Source organism: Varanus komodoensis, unplaced genomic scaffold (genome assembly GCF_004798865.1).
Source record: "Varanus komodoensis strain SLA01 unplaced genomic scaffold, ASM479886v1 scaffold7_1, whole genome shotgun sequence".
NCBI lineage: Eukaryota > Metazoa > Chordata > Lepidosauria > Squamata > Varanidae > Varanus > Varanus komodoensis.
This window is the reverse complement of record NW_025336479.1, coordinates 6,718,867-6,746,851: the sequence shown is the minus strand read 5'-3', so window position 1 is coordinate 6,746,851 and position 27,985 is coordinate 6,718,867. Positions and strand designations below refer to the sequence as shown.

At 39.3% G+C, this 27,985-nt stretch overlaps 1 protein-coding gene and 1 long non-coding RNA gene across 5 annotated transcripts in view; one reads left to right on the top strand and one right to left on the bottom strand.

The window, feature by feature from the left end:
* B3GNTL1 (UDP-GlcNAc:betaGal beta-1,3-N-acetylglucosaminyltransferase like 1) overlaps window positions 1-27,985 on the top strand; it is a 251,318-nt gene that overhangs the window by 63,573 nt on the left and 159,760 nt on the right. The window lies entirely within an intron of this gene.
* On the bottom strand, window positions 879-17,412 carry LOC123035474. Its single transcript, XR_006416962.1, has 3 exons — window positions 17,129-17,412; window positions 12,247-12,252; window positions 879-890 (listed from the first exon to the last, which is right to left on the bottom strand). It is a non-coding gene; the product is annotated as an uncharacterized LOC123035474 (long non-coding RNA).

Genomic DNA, 27,985 nt, shown 5'->3' with positions numbered 1-27,985 from the left:
GTGGGGGTTGCTTAAGCAGTGGTGACTATGTGTGTTGGGCCATTACTTGGGTTCACACAACACAATAGCACATACTCAAGGGCTGTATGAGTATGTGTGTTGTTCTTTAATTGTAGGCAGTTGTTGAAATGAGAGTGTTCACGTTGTCTGAACCCAGCTGCAGTTATGGGCTATGGTTTGTTAACAATGAACAATCCACAGTTCACAGCCCAATTACAAACTGTAGGATGTTGTTATCGCTAGGTTTAGATAAAAGCAACCCATGTTTTAGCAACAGCCCGTGATTCCATCACAACCCGCACTCAAACCATACTCAACCCTTGAGTGTGAGTTACCATGTTGTGTGAACTTATTGTGTATTTTCAGTAGAAAAACAGATACATGTTTTTGTAAATGGCAAATGTGCTTGTTTAATTTTTTTATAGTAAAGTTGGTCAACAGAGGCCAGTAACCTTTATATACAAGTAAAAGTTGCGTAGAACCAGTGAACTGACCAGTGATACGCATGTTTGCAATAAAGGGCTTAAAGAACTAGCCTAGGCTCTGAGATTAGTCTTTGAGGTTAGTCTCTTTGGTTCACCTAAGCATCATCATAGGCCTTTTCAGTGATGGCTTCTCTGATTTGGACTTCTTCCCCATGAGTCATGGTATGGCCCCTCATCAGTGAAAACATTTTTAAACATTCCATGTGGCTTATAGGGCTGCATGTTTTGGTTACTGTTGTTTGGTTGTTCATTTTACTGGATTTGTTTTATTGTTTGGTATATTGGATTAATTGCTGTAAATCACCCTGTGAGGATTTTACCCTAAAATGTAGGATTATAAATCTAGTAAATAAAAATAAACAAACATAGATGCAATCTGAAACTCAAGAATAGTGACATCACAATCTACCCTTTGTTTATAGCATCCCTGATGACAAAGCAAATGCACCACAATGCAGTTTTTTAATCATCTGCTCACCCAGTCTATAGAACTATAAGAAATAGCAAAATCATATAATTTCATATTTTAATAACTTTTCTTAACAAGTGTGGAAGTCAAGCGAGGAAGAACAGAGATAATATTTTTTCAACTGTCTAGGAAACATATCAATTCAAACCAGGCTAGAGGATGATAGCCACCTGTTTTATACACTGATTTTTTGTAATATTTCAAATCAAAGGGCTAAATGTTTTGCTTTTCTTACTTCTGGAAACAACTTCAATGAGTCATAGGGTTGCTATCAAAGAAGAAACAAAACTCATATCTGTATTAAAAACTTAGAGCAGTTCTACACTGTTGCCTTTTTCTTCATCCTGGAGCTAGTTAGAAAATGCAAATGCCAACTGTTACAGAGTTTGAATTATATTGAAATTCTTGCTATTAAAGAATAACAACAACAGTAAAACTAACAACAACAAAATAACTATTTATTTGTCTTGGCTTTATTTGGAACAATACTGGAAGTTTAAATTGCAAGGTTCTGCTAGTTTCTGCTTCCTATACTGTCCTATTCAGTGCTATGAGTCACACATAGCTATATGGTTTCATAGCATGCCTGTGGGGTTTTGGAAAGTTTGTATTATGCTATTTTAGTCTATGGTCACTGGTAGACCAAATTAGAATGCAGGTCTCTTTCAGAAGTGACAATTGAATGTGTAGGTTGGGATTGGGGCTTGCTGTTGTGCAAATGTGCTATATGTAGGGATGCACATTGGATTGGATTCCCTGGACTTGACTCCTTGCACTCTGGCTCATTTTGCAGCAGCTCAGAATCTAAGTTTCTGGTGAGTGTGCCCAGTGGTCATGGGCTGTTTACCAGGAACTGAGTCCCATGTGCTGTGCAAGCAACATTTCTCTTGTACTCTAGGAGCTGCTGTCATTTGAGCAGCTGCAGCTGATGCGAAAGAAGACTGAACATGAGGGGCTTGCCAGGAAAGTAGTCCCTGCTGACCACTAGCAGCATCCTTCTCATGTTCCAGGAGCAGCTACCATTTGACCACTGCAACTGATGCTGGAGAAGGCTGGTCACAAGGGGCTTGCCAGGAAAGCAGCCTCCACAAGCAGTAATATTGCGCCTCTTGTGCATCATCAGCAGCCACATTTTGGAGTGCTGTAACTGACATGGAGGGTTGATGATTGGGCAACCAGGCCTCACAAGTGTTGATTGACTACTTCTCAGCTTGGCTTGCTTAGTAATAACAGGCTGAACACAAGAGGAAGCTGCAGATGCTTGGTGGGATGAATTCTGGTATGTTTCTCTCCAGGCCTAGCTACATGCATTTACTGAAACAGGCCATTTTTATTCTGACATCAATGTTATTGCTATATTTGCCACATAACACATTAGAACTCAGTAGCTACCACCTCTTGCTATTTTTATTGCTTCTGTTAATAATGTTTATACAATCTACCAGTGTACATGACAGCTTACATAATTTCATAACAAAAATAGATTGTTTAGGTGAAGTAGGAGAGAGGATGGAGAATAGACAGAGAAAAAAGAACATGGGCCAACACAGTTGCATATACTTAAAATTTGGTTACATCTGGGAATGGGAGATAAGTCAAAAATGGAGTTTGATGAGTGATTTGAGAGAAGACTGAATTTTGGTGCCACTGTGGATATATTCAGGGAAGATATATTAAAGGAAAAATGGGGGAATTGTGTTGTAAAGCAGGAGAATCTTGGGAGAAGTTGGTGGTTTGGGAGGATCAGAGGCAATAGACAAACATACAATGAGAAGAAGGCTTGAAAAAAAGTTCATATAATTAAAGATTGAGGATAGGTCAAGAGAGTTTCTGGAGAGAGTGGTGCCATGTTTGCACACACTGGGGGATAGTTGTTGTTTTTTTGTGTGTGTGTGTGAGAATAACAGCTATGGGGATAGTGGAAACAATTGGTAGAAAATAGGATCAAGAGTGTGCATATATATGTACATGTGTGGCAGAAGGCTAAATGAGAGCTGCAGAGTAGCTATCTCACCCAGCAAGTCAGAGTGGAGAGGAAAAAGGATTAGGAGAATGAGAAGTGGCCCAAAGAAATAGGGTAAATGAAGGAATATCACTGAAAAAGAGGAGAGTTCCTGAGCAGCATGTAAGAAAGTTGAAGTCTTGGGTCTGGCCCTACCATAGGATCATAGGTGTAGGGATGTATGAGAGTCTTGTATGTACCCCAGTGGTATGGCAATGTGTCCTAGATAAAAAGATGCAGAAGAGGGGGATGAGTATGGAATTTCTGTCGAGTAAATAGCATTTCTGATTTATTTCAGATGTGCTCAAAATCCTAATAGTGTGAGTGGAGATCATGATGGAAAGAATCAACCCAGGCCTAGGGATTAGTTGAGTTGAACCACTTTGTGGGATGTTAGAATAAATGTAAGGAGGAGTGAAAGTGAGTACTGCTTAGTCAGTGTTCAGAACTCAGGTCATAGAAGAGGGAAGAATATGCTACAGGGTAATGGCCAGAGAGGGCAAATTCCGCAATGTGGAGGTCCAGCACAGAACAGTTCTTAAACAACACAAGATCAAGATAGTGGACATGACAGTGTGTAGTTGGTTCAGCTCTGTGGTTGAGCTTGGCTATGCTTCCTGGATTTATAGCATCAGGAACTCTTTGATGATGAGTAAGAATGGCTACTGAAGATTAGCAAAAACTTGAAACAGCAGTGGGTAAGACTTTTATTGCAGATATGCAAAAACAACAATCCCTTCCTTATTCTCTAAGGATCAGAGCACAGCTAGTGCTTTTTATTCTTAACCGTTGTTAAGGAAGCAGGCTTTGAGATGATGCACTCCTTGCTTCATTTCATGCCCTCGTGGTGTGAATTTTCCCTGCTCTTCCCCACCAGTGGAAATGCTCACTTCCATAATGGGGCAGAGCAGTAGAGCTTGAAGAAAAGTTTTTCTCTGGCCTATTCCATTCTGGAAAAGAGCACTTCTGCTAGATCTAGGGATTGTTTTAGGAAATCCTAGTTGGTTCTGTTGGAGAACAGAAACAGTTGGGAAAACCAGTACATTGAATATTGCCCTTAACTAATGCTTGAAGGAAATTTAAATTGTAGATAAGGATTTAATCTAGGGTTTAAATTTAAACTTAACATTTCTTTAACTCTACTTAGGGTTAGTTATGCTTGAAGAAGTGTCAGTATATGCCAGTTTATACTAACTATGGTTTAAGGAAATAGAGGCATTTACACTTGGGAGGAGCGGGCATTATTGTGAACCAGTACAATCTTTCTATATGTTTGATGTTTTATGCTTTTCTTGATTTGCTGGAATTTCCCACTGCAGATTATACCCTATAGACACTTCCTTCCTTGTTTTGCAAAATTCTGACAGTTGTTTGTCTTCCTAATTTTGAAAATATATCTGGTTTTGTCAGTCTTGCTATTTTTCTGCTGATATCTTTTTTTTTCTTTTTCCACTGTCTTATGCAAAATTTTGTTCTTAACTGTCTGCTTTCCCCTAACGCTTACAACCTCCTAGTTTTCTGCTGGTTATGTCATGTTTGATAATTTGGTAGGCAATTAAAGTGAAAATTATAATTTCTGCTGATATTACAGTTACTTCAGTGAAAAATTGTAAAGTAAAACAGAGGGTAGGAAGCATGATTATGTTTTGACATTACAATCTCACTGCAAGCCGGTTTTTGTCAATCTACTAACTCTAAAGGTTGGCTTAGTGGAACCAAAACAAAGCACTTAGATTTCAAAGAGTCCCATCTTATTTCCTGCCTTGTGCTTGATGCACTGCATGCCTTTTTGATTAAAATTTTGGTTGTTATGGTTGCAACAGGCCCACACAGCTCATTTAGGCAATTCTAATGCAATCCATAGAGCATGGTGGGTTTGAATAGGAGAATTAACGATGCCCATCTGACAGCAGAGAGACTACCTGATGCCAGAATGAGATAATAAAAGATGGCAGACTACCAAGCTTTTGTACAGGTAACAAACTAACATGCCATGTTTAAGAGTGGAAGTGATATTGGTGGTCATAGAAGCTTACTTTTAGAAATGTTTTAACTTATAGTACAAAAATTTTCAAAATCTGCTTAATCCTGTTTGGTGACTTCTGTGACTCTGGGCATTCTTAATACCTGATGAGCTAAATAAGTCTTATGGTTTGTATATAATGATTATCCCAAAGAAGTTGTGATAACAAATAAATATGCCTGAACTGTGATCCTACAAGCCTGTATGGATTCCCTCTCTGGGTTTTGTATACTGCTAGTGGTGTGCCATTGTTGATTACAGAGTTAGTGAGAATTTTGTACTCCATTCTGTATGTGTAGGAGAAATTAGAGGTTTGGGAGGACTTGAATGTTGGCTCTTCATTAACTTCAGAGTGATGTTTTGATTTACAATAGCAGTATTATGATCTTTAGCCCTGCTCCACTTTGCATAGCTGCTCATGAAATGTCAGAATAATCCTGTCAAAAACATTGCTTAAGCAAAAAACCTCTTTATTTTCACAGCTCTCAAAAAGAAAGTGCTCACCAAAGGGGGGGGGGGGGTTGAAGATCAGAATATTGCTATTGTAGATCAAAACTGCTATTGAAGGTAATGAAGAGTCAAAATTGTCAACCTTTCTCTACCTTCAAATCCTTCTACACAGACACAAAATAGCATGGGGTGTGGAGTGTAGATGTTAGTTTTCTGGAGTACCTAGAGGCTGTGGAAAATGGAAAAAGTGGAGAAAATTAAGAACAGTTGGGGCAGTACAATAAAACTTAGAAGATCACATAGAAAAAGGAGGAGATGCATTCACCGTTGCATTGTGTGGGTGAAGATCCTTTTGCAGTAGTGTTTTTCTGTTGACAGCTTGCAGTTTCACAGCTGTCAAATGGAAAGAAAAGTTCTAAAAAAAATTTGTAGCCTTGCTTTGGCAGTGTCTGTGGATGTTGTCACCTACTGACCATGACATTGGCCGTTCAAGAGTTCTCATTTCATTTGGCTAGAGGTATGTACCTCTGCAACACAACCACAACAAAACAAAACCACAACAAACAACCACAACAAAAATACAAAATTACAGTGTAATCTTTATGATGCATTAAAACTGGGCAATCTGTGTTACTATCTTTGAGATATCCTGGTGCAATGGACTTAGTATGCAAAGCTTTCTAGATGGTGTAAATGAAGCACAAATTATGCTCTAAGAGATTTGACTAACTTCAATTGACTTTAATAGCAGTCTTAACAAAATAATTATATTTTGCATTTTTTCTTTAGGGGAGAATTGTTTGTTTACCTAATTTTCTAGAAGAGGTATTCATGAAGGAATTTCTATCATATTGATTAAGTCCAGATGCTATCATTATATATAGTTTCATGTAAGTGGTAGTATACCAGTTGGAATATTGGAAGATTGAAGATTTGCTTTTTTAAAATTGTATTTAAACTAACAAAGAATTTACACAAATGAAGAATGCATTAAAGACATGCTTTGCATACCTGGTGTGCTGGATAATTTTTGTAGACTTCTATATAATTTCTTTTTCTTAGATACAGGATTATTCTCTTCTGGCAAACTGCTAAAACTTAGGATCGCTTAACAAAACTGATTAGCAGTAGATTCAGGACTAGCCAGGGAAAGTACGTCACATAATGTGTTCACAGCCTAAAAGTTGGCATGAGAGAAAGATCAGACAAAATAATTGGGACAGGGTCTGTCAGTAGCAGTCGTGTTTTCTGTATTTTCTGGTACACGGGAATTTTTTTTTCCTACTGAAGCGTTTCATTTATTCTAATGAAACGAAGCTCACTGTATTATGTGCTATTTTAAAGATTTTGATGTATGATTGTGAGAAGCACTCTAGCTACTCTTTTACAACATGGTAGGATGCACATTTTAAAAAATGAAATGAAAGCAAATAATATTTGCTGGATTCGGTATGTTAGTCAAGTGCCATATTGGCTACAGAGTGTGAACGCTAACAAGCAAAAGACCATAACTGTAAACAGCCAAACTCTTCAAACAAAAGCACCAACATTCTCATGTTTGTATGTCATTGTACTGTATTCCCAGTAATTAATTAACTGCATCATAGTAGGTTTCTGCAATGTCTCTGTAGCCAGATTCTCATATTCCCATGCGGAAGGTTCAGAATAATATCTGTCACAGGCCATCCCAAATAAGAACGGAGACCTCCACACTCCCTTCTATTCCCTGCTAGCCTGAGGACATGGCTCTCTCAGTATGGCCGGATTCCAGTGATGGTTATTGTAGTCCTTGCTGAAGCATATGGCTTCAGAAACAGCCATGGGTTCTGCCAGTCTTTGAAAGACTTCAGATGTTTACAGTCACTTACTATGGCAATATATTTCTGCAGCTCAGCTAGCAGAGTGTAGTGAGAACTATCTGATTGCTGCTTGTGATTGCTGCTCTCCAGGACCTGGCTGTGCCTACACCTGTGTGAACTGACTTAACCTTGTCCTGACTTGTCATACCTTGTTTTACCCCAACCTGTTTGACTTGACTTGATTTACTTCAACCTGTATCGACATAGTTCAGCTTGCCTCTTTACTTGCATGCTCTAAGTTCTGTAAAACAAGATTGTTAGCACTTTTTAGTACCAGTGGTAGCTTAGATGCACTTTTTAATCTAACTTAATCTGCAAATTCTTTATGCTACATCTTAGTATTACTGTGCCCCACTAACTTCACAACAAGTAATACAAATTCTTTGATTAATAAGCTTTTTTAAGGGGAGTTTCTTACCTCATCTGTTCTATAGTCTATTGTCACATTATGGAAAACATTTGAAATATATCTTCTTTCCTATGGCTGTATGCAGTTTATTTGCTTCACGAAAAAATAAAGTACTCAAGTGTTTAAAAGACAAAATTAATCTAGAAAAGAATAAGATACTTTATTGACCTTATGGACTAGTGCTACATGGCCCTGCTGTACTGTTAGGTTTATAATACTAAACTGTTTTTGTAGATTGTATTGTAGAATAATCAGGAAAGGAGGGATCTTTTTTTTTTTTTTTGGTGCTTCTATGTTTGCCAAAATACTTAGCTGACAATATGTGGCATTGGCAAAGGGCATGTTTTCCCATTTGGATCTGATAAAGGCCAGATAACTTTACAGTCTGAAAAACAGCTTAGTGTTTCCAAAAAAAATTCTTCCTTCTTTTGGATATTTTATTTTCAAAATAAATTAACGGGAATGTACCAGTATAATCTTTCTTTGCCTGAGTTCTGTTAGTTGCTTCTAATGATTTATGCTTTTATGCTTTTCATAGAATCATAGAATTGGAAGGTGCCAGAATGCCATCAGTTCCAACCCCCTCTCAGTGCAGCACACCAAATTAAACCAGCCCTCTCAGATGGCTGTTGAACTGCATCTTGAATGGCTCAAGTGTGGGAGAGCCTGCAACCTTTCTTGGTAATTGGTTCCGTTGTTGTACTGCTCTAACAGGACATTTTTCTTGATATCTAGTCAGAATTTGGCTTCTTGTAATTTGAACTCATTGTTCCATATCCAGTATTCTGGGATGATTGAGAGGAGATCCTGTCCTCCTCCTTTGTGATAGCCTTTCAAGTACTTTGTAGAGTGTTGTTATATCTCTTCTCAGTCTTCTCTTCTTGAGGCTAAACTTGCCCAGTTCTTTCAATCTCTCCTTATAGGGTTTTGTTTCCAGTCTCTGGATCATCCTTGTTGCCCATCTCTGAATGCTTTCTAGCTTGTCCGCATCTTTCTTAAACTGTGGTGTCCAGAATTGGACACAGTACTCCAGATAAGGCCTAACCAGTAAGGGGGAACTAATACTTCAAGTGATTTGTAAATGATACTCCTATTAATGCAGCCTAAAATAGCATTTGCCTTTTTGCAGCCATAACCCATTGTTGACTCATATTCAGCTTGTGATCTACAATAATTCCAAGATCCTTTTCACTTACTGTATTGTTGAGCCAAGTATTCCCCACCTTGTAACGTTGCCTTTGGTTTCTTTTTCAAGGTGCTGAACTTGGCCATTGTCCCTATTGAATTTCATTCTTTTCTTTTCAGTCCAGTATGCAAACCTATTGAGATCACCCTGTATCTTCTTTCTGTCTTCCAGGGTATTAGCTATCCCACCCAGTTTTGTATCATTTGCTGCAAATGTGATACTTTTTCCCTGTGCTTCCAGATCTAAATCATTAATAAAAATGACTGACCCCTGTGGTACACCACTTGTGTACCTCTCCCATGTTTGAGAAGGTGCCATTGATGAGAACACGTTGAGTCTGATTTTGTAGCCAACTGTGGATCCACCTGATAGTTATTCCATCTAGCTCTCTCTTAGTTTGCTAACCAGGATATCACTGGGCCTTTTGTCAAAAGCTTTGCTAAAATCTAAAGAGATTATGGCCACAACATTTCCACAGTTCATTAGGGAAGTTATGCAATAAAAAATGAAATTAGATTAGTCTGGCAGGATTTGTTCTTGAGAAATCTGTGTTGGTTTCTACTAATCATTGTTTTCAAGGTGTTTTTAGAGTGACTGCTTGATAATCTGCTCCAGAATTTTCCCAGAGATTGACATTAAATTGACTAGTCTGTAGTTCCCAGGTGGTTCTTCTTTTCTTTTCTTGAAGATAGAGCCAGTATTAGCCCTTCGCCAGTCATCTAGCATTTCCCCTGTCCTCCATGATTTCTCAGAGATAATAGATATTGGTTCTGAGAGTTCTTCTGTCAGCTCCTTTATGACTTTAGGAAGAAGTTCATCAGGCCCTGGAGATTTGAACGCATTCATTCCAATCAGATGATCTTTGACAATTTACCTAACAATCTTGAGCTGCCATCTTGATCATTTGGCTTGTACTACTGCTTTATCAGGAAGGTCATAGATCTTCTTTTGGGAGAAGACTGAGGCAAAGTAGGAATTTAACACTTATGCCTTTTCTTTGTTATCTGTTATCATTTGCCACCCACTTTGAGCAGTTAATTCTCCCATTTCTTTCCTGTCTTTTACTTTGAACATATCTGAGGAAGGCTTTTTTTGGGGGGTGGGGGTTTAGCACCCCTCACTAACCTCAGTTCTGGCTTTAGCTTCCTGATGCCATTCCTGCAATTCCATGCTAAGCTGCCTATATTCTTCCTTTGTAGCCTGGCCTGTGTTCCACTTCCTATTCATGTTCCTTTTTGGGGGGTTTTTGGATCATCTCTAAACTGTGTGTGAAGCCACATAAGCTTCTTCTGTTGTCTTTTATCACTTGTTGGAATTGTTTGTAAATGTGCCTTTAGTATTTCCTTTGTATAAAATTCCTACCCATCTTGGACTCCTTTTCTCATTACAGTCACTTGCCATGGGACTTTACTAAAAATGGCTTTCTTGAAATTGAGGGTACATGTTTGGCTACATTTGGCTTTTACTTTCTTTAGAATCAAGAATTTAAGTATGGCATGGTCACTTTTGCCCAGAGTTCCTATAGTTGCCAGTTTTTCTACTGTGTTCCCTGTTGGTTTGTATCAAGTCAAGTTCCTGCTGTTTCTTCCTCCATTTTCTGTTGGAGGAAGTTCTCAGCAACACATATTAGGAATCTCTTGGAGGGTGGTGTTTAGCAGAATGTGTCTCCCAACAAGATATTGAGGAAATTGAAGTCACCCATAATGACAACATTGTGCCTCCTTGAAACACTAGCAATTTGCTTTTCAAAAGTTTCATCCTCGTCTTCTCCTTGACTGGGTGGTTGGTAATAAACTCTAACCACTGGGTTCCTTTTGTTCCTTACTGTATTTACATTAATCCAGATGATCTTGATGGGGCTACTGAGCTCATCCTCCTGTATTTCTGTGCAGAGATATGTATCTTTAATGCATTGTATGACTCTGCCTCCCTTTCTGTTTCATATTTTCTTATTCTGTTCAGTTGTTGAATTCCAATCATGGCAGTCATTCCACCAAGTTTCAGTTAATACCCTTCTAGTTGTATTCATTCACTTGTAGATTTTAAGTTCATGCTGTTTGTCTACCATACTCTGGGCATTAGTATATAAACATTGAAGACAATGTGCTAGCTTTCTTTCTACATTTTTGGGAAGACTATTATTGGACACTGTTGGAACTGCTCTTACTGTGGTGGTGCATAAGCCTTTTTCTGTAGTTACTCCCAGGTGCACTTCTCTTTCCCCTGTAGGATTCAGTTCAAGGACATCTTGATAAGCTGCGGCCAAACAAATTCTTTCCAGTTCTTGTAAGCTGCAACCTATTCTTTGCCTGCAGTCCATATTCCAGGAAGTGTCGCCCATTGTCCCAGAATGCAAATCTCCTAACTAACACTCTCCTCTTGTTCTTGCAAGCCTTGATATCGTTACTACTACTTGGTTGGCCATAGCAGGCTGCCCCCCAGTGTCATCCTCAAGTAAATGAAACCATTTGGGGAGTTCCACTACTTCCACTGGTGCAGAGTGTCTTCTAGATCTAGTTCTTCATCTGTCACCATTTTCAGGGAGTTTCTTCCTCATTTTTCCTTCTGTCTGGATCAGGGGTCCTCAAACTTTTTCACCAGGGGGCCAGTTAAAAGGTGCCAGTGTTGGGCACGGGCTGGAAAGATGGTGCCAGCAGTGTGCACGGGTCGGCGAGTGGGCAGGGGCGGCGCATGCAGGTGCATGTGCTGAGGCGGGGGCGGGGTGCGAGGGGAGGCGAGGCAAGGTGTGGGCGTGTGCAGCGAGGCAAAGCAAGGCTCAGGCGCGTGCGGCAAGGCGAGGCAGGGGTGGGCACGTGCCGTAAGGCAGGCGCACGAGGCAGTGGCTTGCTCGCTTGGAGCAAGCAAACCGCTGCCTCCCCATGGGCAAGGTGGGCGGTGGTGTGTGTGGGTATGGCAGGTCCAAATTGGCATGACGGGCCGGATAAATGGGCATGGCGGGCTGGATCTGGCCCCTGGGCCGTAGTTTGAGGATTCATGCTTTGAATTCTGTTCTTCTGACTCAACTTGCTGTTGCAGTTCTACCTTCTATACTACCCATAGCTGTAGCAGAGCCTTGCCACAGTTATCAACGTGCTGGTAACCTGGATTACTGTAATGCACTCTTTGTGGGGCTGCCTTTGAAGATGGTCTGGACATGCCAGCTAATTCAAAACAGAGCAGCACAACTGTTAACTAGGACCAGTCCTAGACAGCACATCTTGCAGGTCCTCCACCAGCTACACTGGCTGCCTGTTGTTGCCAGGACCTAATTCAGAGTGCTCACATTAACATATAAAGTCCTAAAAGGCTTGGGGCTGGAATAGCTGAAAGAATGCCTGTCTCTGTACATGCCTACCAGACCACTAAGATCTTCAATGGAGTCCCTTCTCCTTGAAAAACCCTCTAGTGGAAAAAGGGAGGATATATTGAGGAGAAGGACCTTTTCTTTATTGTCTTTCACTTGTGGAATAGTCTTCCTAAGAAGGTGTGCTTGGCACCCTTGCTACTTAGCTTCTACCACCAGGTTAAGACGTTTCTATTTAACACCTGGTTTTGTTTGTTTGTTTGTTTATAAAATTTGTATACTGCCTATTACTTGCGTCTCTGAATGGCTTACAACATAAATCAGAATAAAATAGATAAATTGACTATTCTACGCTGGCCGCAATTAATAAAATACAATAAAATCCAATTTACATTAAAACATATTAAAATATTGATTAAATAAAAAGGTCTTGACCTGGTGCTGAAAAACATACAGTGACGGCACCAGTCGGACCTCTCTGGGGAGCACATTCCATAGTCGGGGCACCACTGCAGAAAAGCCCCCCCCCCCCCCCCTGCAGAAAACCCCGGTCTTTCACAGAGGGTTCCTGGAGGAGGGCTTCGGTTGCCGATCTTGGGGCGGGAGGGCAAATGGGGAAAAAGGCATTCCTTTAGGTATCCTGGTCCCAAGCCGTTTAGGGCTTTATAGGTAATAACCCGCACCTTGAATTGAGCCTGGACTTCGATGGGAAGCCAGTGGGGCTGATAGAGGACTAGGGTTATATGATAATAACGCCCAGTCCCCGACAGCATCCTGGCAGCTCTATTTTGTACCATCTGAAGTATCCGAACTGTCTTCAAGGGCAGCCCCACGTAAAATGCATTACAGAAATCCAACCGGGAAGGAACCAGTGCGTGTGTTACTGTTGCTAGGCAATCTGCCTCCAGGTAGGGACGCAGCTGATAGATTAGCCGAAGCTGAAGGAAAGTGCTCCTCGCCACCTCCGTCATTTGGGCTTCCAAGGACAGCTTCGGGTCGAGGAGCACTCCCAAGCTGCGGACCCTGTCCTTTAGAGGGAGTGCAACCCCGTCCAGGGCAGGGCCCAGTCCACCTAACCAGGAACTCGAATCACCCACCAACAGAACCTGGTTTTAAATATGTTTTGATTTTATTATCATTATGTTAGTGCTGCTTGCTCTGTATATTATGTTCTCCTGTCTTGCATATTATAATAATTGGATTTCTTGTTGTATATTAGTAGATTTTCTAGTTTTATTCCATTTTATGGATTTATGCTGATTGTTTTTAGCTTCATTGTGAGTCAGTCAGAGCCCTCAGGCCAGTGATGGTGAAGCTTATAGGGACCGAGTGCCCAAACTGCAACCCAAAACCCACTTATTGTAGTATTGCAAAGTGCCAACACTACAATAAAACATGAAAACTGAGGTTTTAGTTTAGAAAAAACAACTCACAGCCAGCAGTGAACTGACCATGCAAAAGCCTGGACGGGTTGTGGCTAATGAGGCATGGTTTGTGATGTCATCACCTGACACCACTACTCCTTTCTGAGCATGCTCATGGCCCCTATGTACACTGTTATCTGATGTTTGGCTGCTGGGGCAATCCTGGGGTGACTTGACTCGCGTGCTGACAGAGAGGGCTCTGCGTGCCTGCTGTGGCACATGTGCCATAGGTTCACCACCACTGCCTCAGGCTATGTAATACATACATACATAAATAAATGTCTGGATTTCCACAACAACATGTTTACCATATGGAACAATTGTGGCTGCATGGTGACTAAAATATGATACATCACCATATAGTAACAATATCGCAACGGAATGGCCAATCTCTGACCAGAGTATATTTCTATGTAAAACAGTTAATAAAATTTAATGGAAAAAAGTTCATTGTGCATGACCAAAACTCTGTTAATAGACTGGGCAACAGATGGATACTAATCGCAGGCATGTGAACTCTGTTGATTAGAGGAGAGGTTCTTCTCCATACTTAAACAATATATTGTCTGTAATCTATGAGTTTTAATAATGGGTGACTTGGTGGTAGACTTTTTGCATATACAACTGGAATTGGCTAATATGGAACTGCCCACATGGTATATACTTAGCTTTAAAGTATCAGTAATCCTTAAAGAGAAAGTACTACATGGCATAGCTTGTCTACTGGCAAGAGGAAGGGACATAAGGGAGAAATACAGGCAAGTAGAATCAAGAATATGCAGTTCCCCTTAATTATTTTCATTGCAAATAATTATTTCATAGAATTCAGGCATTATAGAACTTAGCTGTCAGTTAACATCAATAATTGTGACATTAGTAAGGGAGGTATGCTTGCATGATGCATTATCTGTAGAACACCTGTAAGATTGTTACACCAAAATAATATTGTACAGTGTGGAATGGATGTCTACTTCAATAATATTTGCTTGCTTTTGAATATAGTATTTTTTTATAAAAGTAAAGTTGAATAAGACAGAGTCTAAAATATGCAATGGAAAAAAATCAACAGAGTGCCAGTTTTAAATTGTCTAATACTCTGGAGAACAGGAAGCTACATGGGATGGATGGGACTTTCATTTGCATGTGAAGTTAATTTATTCTCAAGGAGTCTTTTAACAGTAGCTACTTTGTGGCACTTGATGAACATACATCTTTTTCTTACACATCTGCTAGAATTTGTATTTTACTTACAGGAAACTGTATATTTCAAAATAAAACAAATGACAGAACACCAGAACATATGAATTGCTTTGCTGCTTGAATCTAAAGAAATTTAGTAAAACCTAAGCTTATAAGAGAATGTAACATAGCTATATTAGGGTATTAATATTTTATATACATAAATTATTCTAAGATAATTTATGTTGAGTTTCCCTTATAGGAAGAATAGAAATAGTATTTTTGATTTTCTTTTAAATGAAATGTTTCTTTTAGTTTCCTTAATGAAAGGAAAATATACAATTGTTTCTTAATAACTTTGCATATACTTCTTTTGTTTGAATTTTCAATGTTCTTCTTCGTACTATTTAGTTTCTAGGAAACCTTTAATGAACATCAGCTGTTCTACATTATGTCTTCCATGTTGTTCATCTTAGCCAAAATAAAGGGACAGATAAAATGCAAATCTCATGTCATACACATTGGACATCACTAGCATCCCTGACTCAAGTGCTGGGTTTTTGTTTTGCTTTTTGTTTGGGAAAGTGCACACTGAGTAAAGCCCATGGGGACTTTATGCTCCAAATCTGTTTAACCAGTGGTCTGATAGTAAATATAAGGAAAAAAATTAAGTGATATATGCATGCATCCATCCGATATTACAGTTATGCATGTGCTTTACCAGTTGGCCTCTGAATTTGAAGATCAGGGTCAAAGCATTAGATGATCCAGTTCTTATTTAAAAGATAGACATTGATAACAACAACAGGATATTAGAGTTGGTATGGTGTGAGAATGTGTAGTATTACAATCAGGAATTTTGTTCTGTATTCTTTTCTGTTTTCTCTAGCCTTGTCTTGGATTTAAATAGATACTGAAAGTAAAATGTTTTGGGGACGTGTATGTGATAAATCTGTAGAAAATGGCAGGGTTCTTTCCATAGGAAGAGCACAAGCTGTGCTTTCAGGCATTTCTCAGAATAAAAGTCTCTTATGAATAAGGCCCTCAATGGTTCACAGTTAACAGACTCTTTGGGTTTCCCAAGATGAAAATGCCATCAGGGATTGCAGTATTATGCAGGCACATGAGATCAGCCTGCTCAGTGCTGTGGGTGTCAGTGCTCTGCATGTAGTAATGTTTGTTCTTCTTTCTGCCAGCTGCGGAGAATTCAAGGCCAACTTTAAGATACAATGAATTTTAAGACTGCAGGGGGTTTGTTCTGTTTTGTGATACAGTTTTCTGGTAAACGGGCACACTGCTTCATTCCTATTCCACTGGCAGTTAAGGACTAAAATAGAGCAGTTTGTATTAACACAGAGTTCTGTGCTTGGGTTTGGCCACACTCATGCACAGTACTTATTGTAAACTAGATTAATTAAGATTTTGTTTGTGGCACAGGCACCACGCCAGTTACTGTACACTATGTAACAAATACAGAAATGCACAAAAGGATTTCCTCTTTCTAGTCCACCTGCCACAAAATACCACTTTTCAAATCTTTTATGATGATACAGTAAGAAATTATTAAGAAATAATGCCTGCATAGATTTGTGCTTGTAGACCTTTTTTGGGCTAACAATAGAATAGCAAACTTCTAATTTCTTTTCAAAGTTTTGACTTTGCTGGAAGGAGCTGAGCCAATAAAAGCAGAAAGCAGTGTTGTGTGACAACTGGAGTCTAGTTCTAGGAAGAGAGGCGATAAAGCTTAAAATTCAGTTTGTTAATTCCTCTTTTTGGCTCACTATTAGCAACTTTTCCAGTACTCCACTTCTCTATTTGACTATGTAAAACTGGATGTTGTCAGACTTCTCAGATCAATGTGATTTCCCTCACATACTTGTTTCTAGGTCTCAGCCTCCCTCATATTACGATTTTTAAAAAAGCCTGAGGTTTTCTTTAGAGTGATGGCTTGCCAACATCCTCTTCCTGCTGGGTTGGGTTTGATGTCTAATAAGTTTATTTGCCAAGAAACTTCCAGGGTACAAAGTATAAGAGCCTTTTTTGTTCGTTTTTCAGCTCTGTTCCTTAATGTTGCTTGGGTTGAGCAGTGAGTGTGTATGGTTAATGTGTGTTTTTACTTCCTGGGGAAGTATCTCCATTTGGATACTTAGGAGCAAACCAGATATAGTAGCATGATCATCCACATATCCACCCCTTTCAAACATAAAGCAGTGTAGGAGGGTGTTTTGTTTTAATAGTAAAATGAATGCCTTGGTGCTGGTGTGCCTCTGATAGGCATGGCGTGGTTAAATTTTAATTGCTCATGGTGCCCTGCAGTGACACTGCATCACTGTGGGACAGGGGTCCTCAGACGTTTTAAACGGGGCCAGTCCACTGTCCCTCAGACTGTTGGGGGCCCGGACTATAGTTTGAAAAAATATGAATGAATTCCTATGAACACTGCACATTAAAAATTAATTAACATTAAAATTAATTTAAATTTTAATTAAAATGTAAAAAAAATAAAAATGTTTGCTCCACTTTCTCAGACTGTAGCAGAAGCCTAAGATGAGGTGGGGAAGAACATGTGCATATTCAAGGGACATAGCTACAACACAACCAAGGCACTAAATATAGTATTTTGCATAATGCAGCTGATGACTGCAACTGGCATTTACAAAGAGTGAAGCAAAAATACTAAGGATAAATACTGCTAATGCCACTCTTAATATTTGAAGCAAGTCAACCCAGAACAATTCCCACAATACACAATGGCTGTATTTGGATGCAGAGCTAATGACTACCACATTTTAAGTGCAAACTTGCCAAAACTGGTACTGTCCAGATGAGTTGGACTACAACTTCCATTGACCATGCTGGTTGGGCATCATGGAAATTATAGTTCTTGCCACCGCCCTGCTTCTGAGGGAGCGGGAACAGGAGGCTGGAGAGGTGAGCGCAGGGTGGCTCTGAGGTAAGGGCTTCTTTCCGAGGTGAGGGGAGGCGAGGGATGGGGCCACGGCTGGCCGAGCAGGGCGCCTCCTGCCTCTCCCTGCCGTGGGGGGAAGCATGGCAGCTGCTCGACGACGACGGCTTGCCCATAGAAGGCTGTGGCTCCCACAGCTCCACTGTGGCCTTCTATGGGCAAACTGCTGCCTATGCCAAGTGGCTGCCCCAGGTTTGGCCCACAGCCTGGAGACATGGCTCACATACTTAAAAATGGATTTAAAAAGTTATATTTTTCTTACCTTAAGTCCTTTTTTAGTATCTTCATCTGTCTGTCTCTCTTCCTCCTCTCTTATGTTTCTCATTCTGTATTTCCACTCCGTATATGCATGCAATGGGCGGCGGGGGGGGGGGGTCGGCACACAGGCAGTTGAGCTATTACAATTTGGCCCATGCGCCGGCGCTCTGCTCAGTTTCAAGGAACTTCTGCGCTGGCTCAGAGCTTTTGGACTTGCTCGGAGATCGTTCTCTCCAAGCAAGTGCAAAAGCTCTGAGGCAGGCCAGATAAATGAGCATGGTGGGCCATATCCAGCCTGTGGGCCATAGTATGAGGACCCATTCTGTGGGACATTGTGAAGAACTATAGAGCTAAGTACTTAGAGATCATGAAAAACAAGTCTGGAGAATATATGGTAGGCCTTTTGAGCTTATTTTAAAACCAGTAGCATTTTGCTGTAATGCTAATCTAATAATTCAAAATCCGTTTTGCAGAGCAGCTGGTTTTCAGATGTTTCCCAGTTTGTGCATGCTATTCTTTTCAATAGTTGCTACCTGTGAATTTCATTTCTTTTCTGTAGGTGAGTTTTTAAAGTTATCAAGGTAATTTTGAATTGTGATTTTCTCTTAAAGGTTGTATTAAGTTACTCCAGATATTTTATAATCCTCGTTTCATGAATAAGTTCCTTTAAAAATAACTAGTTCCTTGTACTTTTTAAATATCTAGTCATTTGTTATTAGAAATAAGATACCCACCCGAGTCTAAATTAATTTGGCTAATTTTATATATACTGTATAGTCTATTTAAATGTTAATTTTGTCTGGATCTATCTATAGGCTTGCTAAAGATAAGATATACACAATAGGCATTAAATATATCTTATCTACTAATCAGTTACCTGTCAAGAGCTGAAGATGAAATTTAGTACAGTTTATTCTCATCAACCTACATTGTCAGCTTACCATTTCCTTTTCCTTTGAGTAAGTAATACCATAGTTTTGGTTGTTGCCTTTCTGGTCTACAAACCACGTTCTTGTGTTTTTGTTTTGTGATACCCTTTTTAATGATGTTTTGCGTAAACGCTTGAAAAGAGTTAACACCAATCAACTTTGATATATTGTGTTTTTTCCTTCGGAATGGAGTCTTTGTGGTTCTTAGTCTGAGGGAGAAGATTGTCCTCGGTCATGCGGTGTCATAAAGTGCTAAATTTCCTCTCCCTGCCTTCACCATTTTACTGAGATTGCCAAAATCCCTGCACGTATCTTAATTGTTTTCTGAAAAGAACAGTGTTGTGTCCTATGGTATTTTTCAAAAATGAAGGAGGCTTTCATGTTACTGAAAGGTGGAATAATCTGTTTCAAATGTGTAAACACAGTGGTTGGCTCTATGCCAGAACTTCACACTCGAGGAATTTTCCTTTCAGGGTGGACACTTGCTTTTTCTGGCATTCCATGAAAGGTTCCAAACACCGTGGGCATTAAAGACTCTCCCGTTGACTTTACAGCAGGAGTCTTCTGTCATAGCATGCTTCATAGTTGAGGGGCATCTTGTACTTTTTTTCTTCGATGGTTGTGGGAAAGCTGGGGGTGGGTCCATGCAATCAGTACAGGCTGTACTGGAGAAAAATTTTAAGCTGAATCATTAGTTCGTTGGGTTTTTTTGGAAAATATTATTTTGGCAGACACTGGCACAGTATCTCCTACTTATGCACATTCATTCCATTTGCACACAACCAGAAAATAATCAGCTGAGCCAGGATAAAATCAACAAACATATTTGCATGATGAGTTTTAAGCCCTAGGGTTCTTTTGCCCATGTTTGACTGTTCTCAAAGATGATCATCAGTAGGGAGAAATTAATGAATACTTTTAGTATATTGTAGGTGTTTCAGTGGTTGCTAAGGTTAATTATGGCTTGTTTAGTGGTGCTCTGCATACATGACTCAAGACACTCCTAAGCAAAAGTTAATTACCAAATAACTGTCTTGGGGTGTTTAACTATGGTATGTTGCAGTATAACATAAAGGTTCAGCTTAGGAAAACAACCTATTTCTGAAAATTGTATGCAAAATTTTAAGCTGCTTTTTAAATATTTGCCTTACTGACTTCCTTAGAGACTGAATCAACTAGGCCCGTAACTGAAAACATCAGTGTTCCCAATTTAGGTTCATATTTGACTGTCTCTGTATCTGCAGCTACTGTTGCTATGACACTTAATAAAGCACAACAAAAGGTCACAAGAAATTATCTACCTCCACAAGCAAATGTGAATATGGCAAGGCTGTTGTGGTCTGAGCGCTGTGGTGGGACTGCTAATGATGGACTAAACTCTAGGAACACAGGAAGCTGCTCTACACTGAGGCAGGCTGTTGGCCATTTAGCCAGCACTATTGACACTGACATACAGTGACCCTGCATGGTTTCAGGCAAGATTCTTTCTTAGTTCTACCTCAGGATACCAGGGATTAGACCTGGGACCTTCTGCATACAAAGTATGTGCTTTACCTCTGAATTACAGCTCTTCCCTTCATCATGTTGAGTACACAGGGCTTAGCTAGACCTAGTGTGGAAATAAGGAGCAGCGCTAGATCAACACTATGAAGACAATTCACTTCCATCCCATTACGTAGTCCAGATTGGTAGAGTATGTAGCTGAAGTTGAGCTGATCAGCATACTCAATGCAATAAGCAATAATTGTCATTTGTCTGTGGTCAATTAGCTATTCATTGAGAGGCTCCAAAAACCTACTCAGCTGATTGGCACTGATTGAAAGCTTACAGCTCTAGAGGCAATAATTATATGGTTTAATTTTAAGGAAGAAAACTGCACCTGCTTTTTTCTTGTATAAATGAACAGCAGTCGTTTACTTTCATGGAAGAAGGTTAAAAGGCTGTAGTTCATGATGCTATTGAGACAAACTACCCCCCCCCCCCCCCGCTGCCACTGCTGCCTGAAGAGAGAGTTAGAGATTGGAGCAGGTTTTTCTCCCAGCTGACATGTGGTCCATTGGCTTCTTTAGTTGAAAATGGATGTAGCATGCTATGCTGACAAGTGATTCCTTCATTTTTAATATTTAGGGATAACTTTAAAAATAATGTTTCAGGACCAGAGTAATACTAATAGAGGAGGTTAAAATACTGTGCACTTCAGTTGTGTTTTCTTTTGTGAAAGAGTATCTACACATGTACATATGCATGACAAAAATTTTCAAAAATGTGAAGAAAATTGAACAAGTCAAATTATAATTTATTACATTTATAAACTGCCCCATAGTCCACAGGGCTCTCTAGATGGTTTACAATTATTTATCAAAATATTACATCATCCATTTTTGGAAAGGATGGAATTCATAATGCTGTACTAAATATTTCCAAGAGATGATTCAAATATGACAAAGTAGGGAACAAAGAAGTGCCTAATTTTACTTTGTAACATCTAAACTGGTTCTTAAACTCCATTCCCAAATTACCCTTTATCATTTCAGATTAACTAGAAAAGTAACCATATGTATACTGTTGTATTTCCCTTTTGAATGTATATTGTGATATAGCCTAGAACTTTTTACGTAAGCTGAATTTTACCATGTCTTCTAGAGTACTTAAATAAAAAGCTATGCACCATGTAAGTCTGTTCAATAGAGATTTTACTGTGGGAGATGATGGGAAAGAACATTTTAGCAAATACGAAAATCATAAGACTCTGGCATCAGTGTTTGTGCTGGCCTCTCTCATTTTAACATAGCACCATTGGTAACTGCTTGAGTCTACTTTGCCCTGCAGGATATTGATCATACTTCTATTACATAAAATAATAACATGTAAGGAAGGTTTTCAGGTTTATTTCCTAGAAAATCCTTCTCTGGCACAGAGCTTGCAATCCACGAGAAAGTGAGAAAGTACACCAGAAGGAATAGGCTTCACTCCACAAAAACTAATAACTTTTATAACTAATAACTAATAACTTTTAATAATAAGTGCCAAAAGGACCTTTATTGTTTCTTGCTGCAACAGGTTAATACAAAGACTTACTTAGAATTTGTAATTTTAAGCATGTAAATTGATACATATAAGAAATTTATGGGAGAAAAGAAAAACCAATCTGCCAAACAATGATTGCTGACCCATTCTTCAATTTAATTGGGAAGAAATAAAAGCTTTTGGTGGGTGGTAGAGGTTCGCTTTCTTGTCGACTTCTTCTTTCCTCCCTCCTGCCTCTTCCTTCTTTTGGTTCACTTTCCTATTGTGCCAATTAGTGGAAAAAATAAACATAAAATAAAATCCAACATCATTTAAAAAAAGATACAGCTGGTTGAACTTTATAGAGAACTACTTCTTTGCCAATCTGATTTGAATAAGACAGTTGCAGAAAATAATATTGATGTTTTGAAACAGCACTGCATTTGATCTTTCATAACAGACCTCAACCGTACCAGGAAGGCTTTGTTTCTCATGTACTGCTTAACTAAATTCTTAAATTTCTTGTGTAAACAAAAGTCAGCACTTTAAAAATGACTGAAGTGGAAAAACTAATGTTAATGAAACCTGCCTCAAAGGGAAAATTGAGGCTGAAAATTCTTTGCGATTGATTGCAGGGAATGTATATTACCTTTTAAGGGTGACACCACAGTTTGCAGGCAAACATGACTGCAGGTTATACACTACACTATCCCCTCTCCCCACTTCATAGGGTCTTTAGGTGTTCGAAGCTGTGGTCAATCAAATTTAGTTGCTCTACTAGGGCTACCTCTTAGCCCTGCTTAGCATCGGGTAGACAGGGTCACAAGGTAGCTCTGGAGAATCCCATTTAAACAACATAAAACAAAGCAAAGAAGTAGTAGTAATTAGCTGTTTTTTTTGCTTTCCTTTTCCTCCCTAGTGGCATTCCTTGCTTTGGATAAGGGGCTGTTTCATGGCATCCTGAACATCTCTCTAGGCAGGCACATGTCTATGTGAAGCTTGTCTCAACAACAATGTACACCAGGTACATTGATAGCAGCTTGTGCTACATCTTCTTCATTGAAATAGGGAAGCCTATTCCAAATGATGTGGGTGAAGAGCACTTGTGCATGATACAGAGTGCTCCTTCTGATGCTGCCATTTTGCTACAGCCTAAAAGTCCAAGTTCCTTCCCTTAATGCAGGTCACACCAGATGTCTATTTCTGCTCAGTATCACTGACATTGCTAGATGATAGTGTCCCAAGGCCTCTCATGGAGCTGTTGGGAGATGCATATGCCATTTGAAGCTGGAGGAATATACAGCCACCTAATAGCCACTCAGTGTCACAGCACTTAAGTGAACAGGGAGGGAAGACTTAGTAGAGGGACCTCTTTAAGCCATTCCTCATCCACTATTTAATCCTGCTGGGGGCCAGGCTCATGCAGGGGAATTATTACAGAGCACAGTGTTTTCCTAGGAAAATGGGACAGTGACAGCTGTACCAACTCTGGATCCCCACTGGCATTCTACCTTCCCTTTTTGCTATTTTGCAAGGATGGTGATACAGTGGCACTGGCAGTAATTTTTGCAGATGGTGGAGCAGCAGTTCTCATGTCTCTGAGAGCTATAATGCTGTACAAGTGGAAGAGGACTGTTCTACCCTTCTGATCCCTGGGAATGTGAGGAGAGCCCAGCTCAAGGACACTGTGCACACTTAAAGCAGGTATGGTTCTAAACCTATTCAGAGAGCAAGGAGAGGAGCCAGCAAAGGGAGGGGGATTTCTGATGTATTGTTCACTGATGGACAGATTTCCCTGAGAGATAGATTGTCAGAAGAGTGGTTTAGAAGCCCTGTATTTAAGACTGGCTGGAAAGCCTTTGTTGGAAACAAGCCTATGAAACCTGCATGGCTTTTTTTGCTTGGACTTAATCCATTTTTAATGCCTAGACTTATCCTGACACTAGTCTGCCTGGGATCTAGTTTAGTAGAAGCTCTGCTGGAGTATATCACTACTGTTCAGGACCTTACTTTGCTTGGACTTAGCCTGAATCCTGGAATTGGCCTACCTGGGTGCTTAGATTGAATAGGCTGTTCATGGTAACATCTTTGCTAACTGATGCTTACTCTCTTGCCTGGAATTATCAAGAATCGTGAAACTGAAACTTTAGTCTCCACTGAAACTGAAACCAGAAGCAACATTAGGAACAATACCTGCCTTTGCCCAAACTTGCTTCCTTGCTTGGTTTTAACATGAACTATGGTCTGCTGCCTATTTGAATCTTGAATTGTGAGCTGGAGCCAATGTTCACAAGGCTCTGCTAGAGTTCCTTTCTTTCTTTGCCCACAATGCTTTCTTGCCTTTGAGCCCAGGACCTTTGTTTTCTTTAAAATGTCTGACTCATTGTTAGCTATTTTTTTTTTACTTGAATCATGTACAAATATATTTGCTCAGAATGCTTCTGTACTTGGATGTATTGTGATTACTAAACTGTAGTTGCCTGAAATCTAAACCATTGATATTCCAACTTAAAATCTAATGCTGGACCTGATAGCTGACCATGTTGGAGTTCTAACTTTGAGGCAATCTCTCGAATAAAGCAATTGGTACTTTTACCTAGGCTACCTGATTTAAACAGCCCTAGTTTACTCTAAGTGAGCAGTGTACTTACTGATGCATCCATTTGCTTACCCCTTTGTGTAAGCAGGTAAAACTAAAACAAGTCAAGATTTGTAAGCCTTATGAGCATAGCTTGTTTGGGAGCAGATCAGGAGCATGGCTTCAGACTTCCAGATAAGCTAATGCATCGTAGTTAGTTTTACCAACTCACCATAAGGAAGAAGAGAAAGACTGAATGGGGTGCATGCACTAACATATTGCTGCTTCACTTTAAACCAGAATGAGCCAGACAACTTTGCTTGTCATTATGTCCAAATATTGCAATTTTGTTTCTCATTCCACTTAACTAAATAAAGGGAATAGTTACTGTTTAAATTAATTGAACCCGATGAGGTTACTGTTTTAAATTCCATATTAAATTTGTACTGGTTCCTTTGGGTCTAAATGTTAATATTTTGACTGCATTCAAATGTCACAATAAACTGTGATTTATCATGACAAATGAGCAAGCCTCCCTCTGGCTTACATGTTCTTTTACCTCCAATCTTCATCGGGAATGGCCATGAGACTTTCAGACCCTTTTGCTTTTAATTAACATCACCTTGTCTTGATGTCCAATACTGACACTGTAGTTAATCTTGATGATGATTTGTGAAGCTAACTTCACATGATAGTTTGTGATGCTGTCTTGTTTCAACAAATTATAGGTTAAAATTAACTATAAGTTGGAGTTTAGATGTAACACTGAGCTGTTGGAGGAAAAAGTTTCTGCATTCCTTATGGTTTTGTCAAGAGACCAAGGGAGAGAAACAAGTGTGTGAGACTAGAGAACAGGCTATGCCTGTTCTTAACTTGGTACACCAACTATCCTGCAAGGAACAATGGCTTATCAACCTAATGGCCAATGCAGGCCATCCTATGCTTCTTGGAATACCCCAAACTATGCATAGGAAAACAAACAAACCCTCCTTCAGACTAGTAGAAACACTTCTTAACTGGGCAAATGCGCTACCCAGAAACAGTATCTCCATCATGTTTACATTGCATCTTAGTTTATTGGCCATAATCCAATCCAATACCACACATTAGTCTGATTTTAAAAAGACTGGAGATCCCCGGTAGCACAGCTTCTAATACCTCATTTTGGCAGCCAGTTCTATTTCAAGAAATTATTCTCTAATTTCTCTAACTTACTGTTCTAGGCTCAAGTTTCAAATGACAATCACAGCCACTGATTTAACTTCACTTTCTATTCTTTTTTCCTTCTTGTTGAAGCAGCCTGTATGTAACAAAAAGCAATGTAATTTGCCACACTGTTGATTCATTCTTCTCTCCTTTGCTACCAGACTTTTAAGCAGTTGATATGCAACAGTTTCATTATTTTGCATTTCTCAGAAAATATTGATACATGTCAAAAACAATACATGATTATTCCCTCCCAATCAAAAGAGAATGTTAAAATGAGGAGAGACATTACATTTTATGTCTAATCTGACCTGCAGTGGTTTAATTTCTAGCCTTGCATGTATTGCTAAAAATGGCACTAGCTCTTCCTTAGCGCTTCCTCTCTACACCACAGCAAGGCCTTAGATGGGGAGAAGGTGATAGGGCAGTGGACTTGTTCTGGATCTTAGAAAATTGCCAAGAACAAATATATGTCAAGTGGACATATATTTCAGATGTAAAGCTGTAGAGGGGAGAAAACTGTGGTTGTGAGCTTAATGTGGAATTTGTTTAGTCCCATATTAAAGGGTCACTTCTTCCTGGTTTTATGCACACACAGCACTGCACAAATTATGAGCCATACATTTGGCACATCATTCAGACTACTTCCTCTTCTCCCCTGTGCAGTCATTTAGGGCTAACTGGAACTTGGTTACTCTAGCTACAGCTAACCGGAGTTAACATTAGATCCTCACCAATGTAAATGACAGCCATAAATAGACTGATTTTGCAAACTACTGGATGCTATCTATGGTTGCTGATAATGTTGGTGCAGACATGATGCTGAACAAGTTCCTGAACTCAAAGAGAGGAGTGCATGTCAGAGGAGGAGGAACATGCAACCTAAAGTGCATTTTGAAGCACCTCATCACCTTCTTTTGGTGACTGTGGTTTTGTTCATGTTCTGTGGGACTTCCAGTTATATTCAAGAATGCTTGTAGTTTGACATTTTATTGAATGTTGCTGCCAATTTTGGCCCTTGTATAATTATATTGTAAATTCTTGAGCTTTCAGGTAGCACAACAAATGTATTAGTGCAGTGATCCCCATTGTAGCACTTGAAAGCTTCAAAAATTCTTAATCCTCCTCCTCTTTAGTATATGTACATGCATGTGTATATCCCAGGGCAACCTAGTGCACATGAATTTTGCATGTATCCTTTTAGCACACAGTATTTGCATGTATCCTTTTAGCACACATAAAATGCATTTCTCTTTGTAGCAATTATGTAGGGTTCAACAACAGTGGACAGATATCTAAAAAAAGTATTCATTTGAGAATAGTGTCTATGTGCCACCTGTTCAAATACTGAAAGTATTGTAAAATCCTCAGTCTGTTGCATTATAGAATGTTTAGCCTTCCAGTGTTGTTATATCAGTCTTTTAGCTACGTGAAGAATCCATTTCCCCTTCCATTTGTTATTTTCCATGGCGCATGTAGATAATTTAAGTGTTTACATCAGTGAATTTTAAAGGCTCTTCCTGTACACAATAGTATGTGTGTAATAACTTTCCTTTCTAAAAAAGGCAACTAGTGGATATTACCAAACTATGTGTTAAAAAGAAACATTAGCTGTTTTGGACATTTCCTAATTAAAGAGTGATTGTAGTATCCAGTAGACATGAAACAACTTTTGCTGAATAAAACACTTCAAAATATAACATCTAGATACAAAACCTGGCAATCCATTGATTAGCCATTTTGTGGTGGTGCCTCCAGCAGTTTGTCAAATTGTCAAATGTGCCCATTGGTTCAAAAAGATTTGGAATCCCTGTGCTAGAATGTAATAAATGTCTTAATGGTAGTATGTTCATAATTATTGTTGTTAAAAGTAATGCAAAATGATTCATGGTGGGAAAAAGGAGAGTTTTCATTTGCCCTCTTCCTCCTGTGCACCTTTCCTTTTATTTAGATTGAGATAATTTTTTATATTTCTAATTTTATTGTGAACTTTCCTATTTCACACTTTTTAGGGATTCAGACACAACTATCACTTGCTAAATTAGCACTTTTCTGTCCCTTGAGTGTATATTCCAATCAAAGAGGGCATATAATAGGGGAAAGGGCACATAACATGTGCAGATTTATGCAAATGATGTAACACAGTGTTCATATTGGGGAACTTTAGTTGCAAAGGGCATGCATTAGGAAAAATGTCTATTTGGAGAAGTATGTACAAACATTCATACAAACATTTGTGCAGTCTTGAAAAAA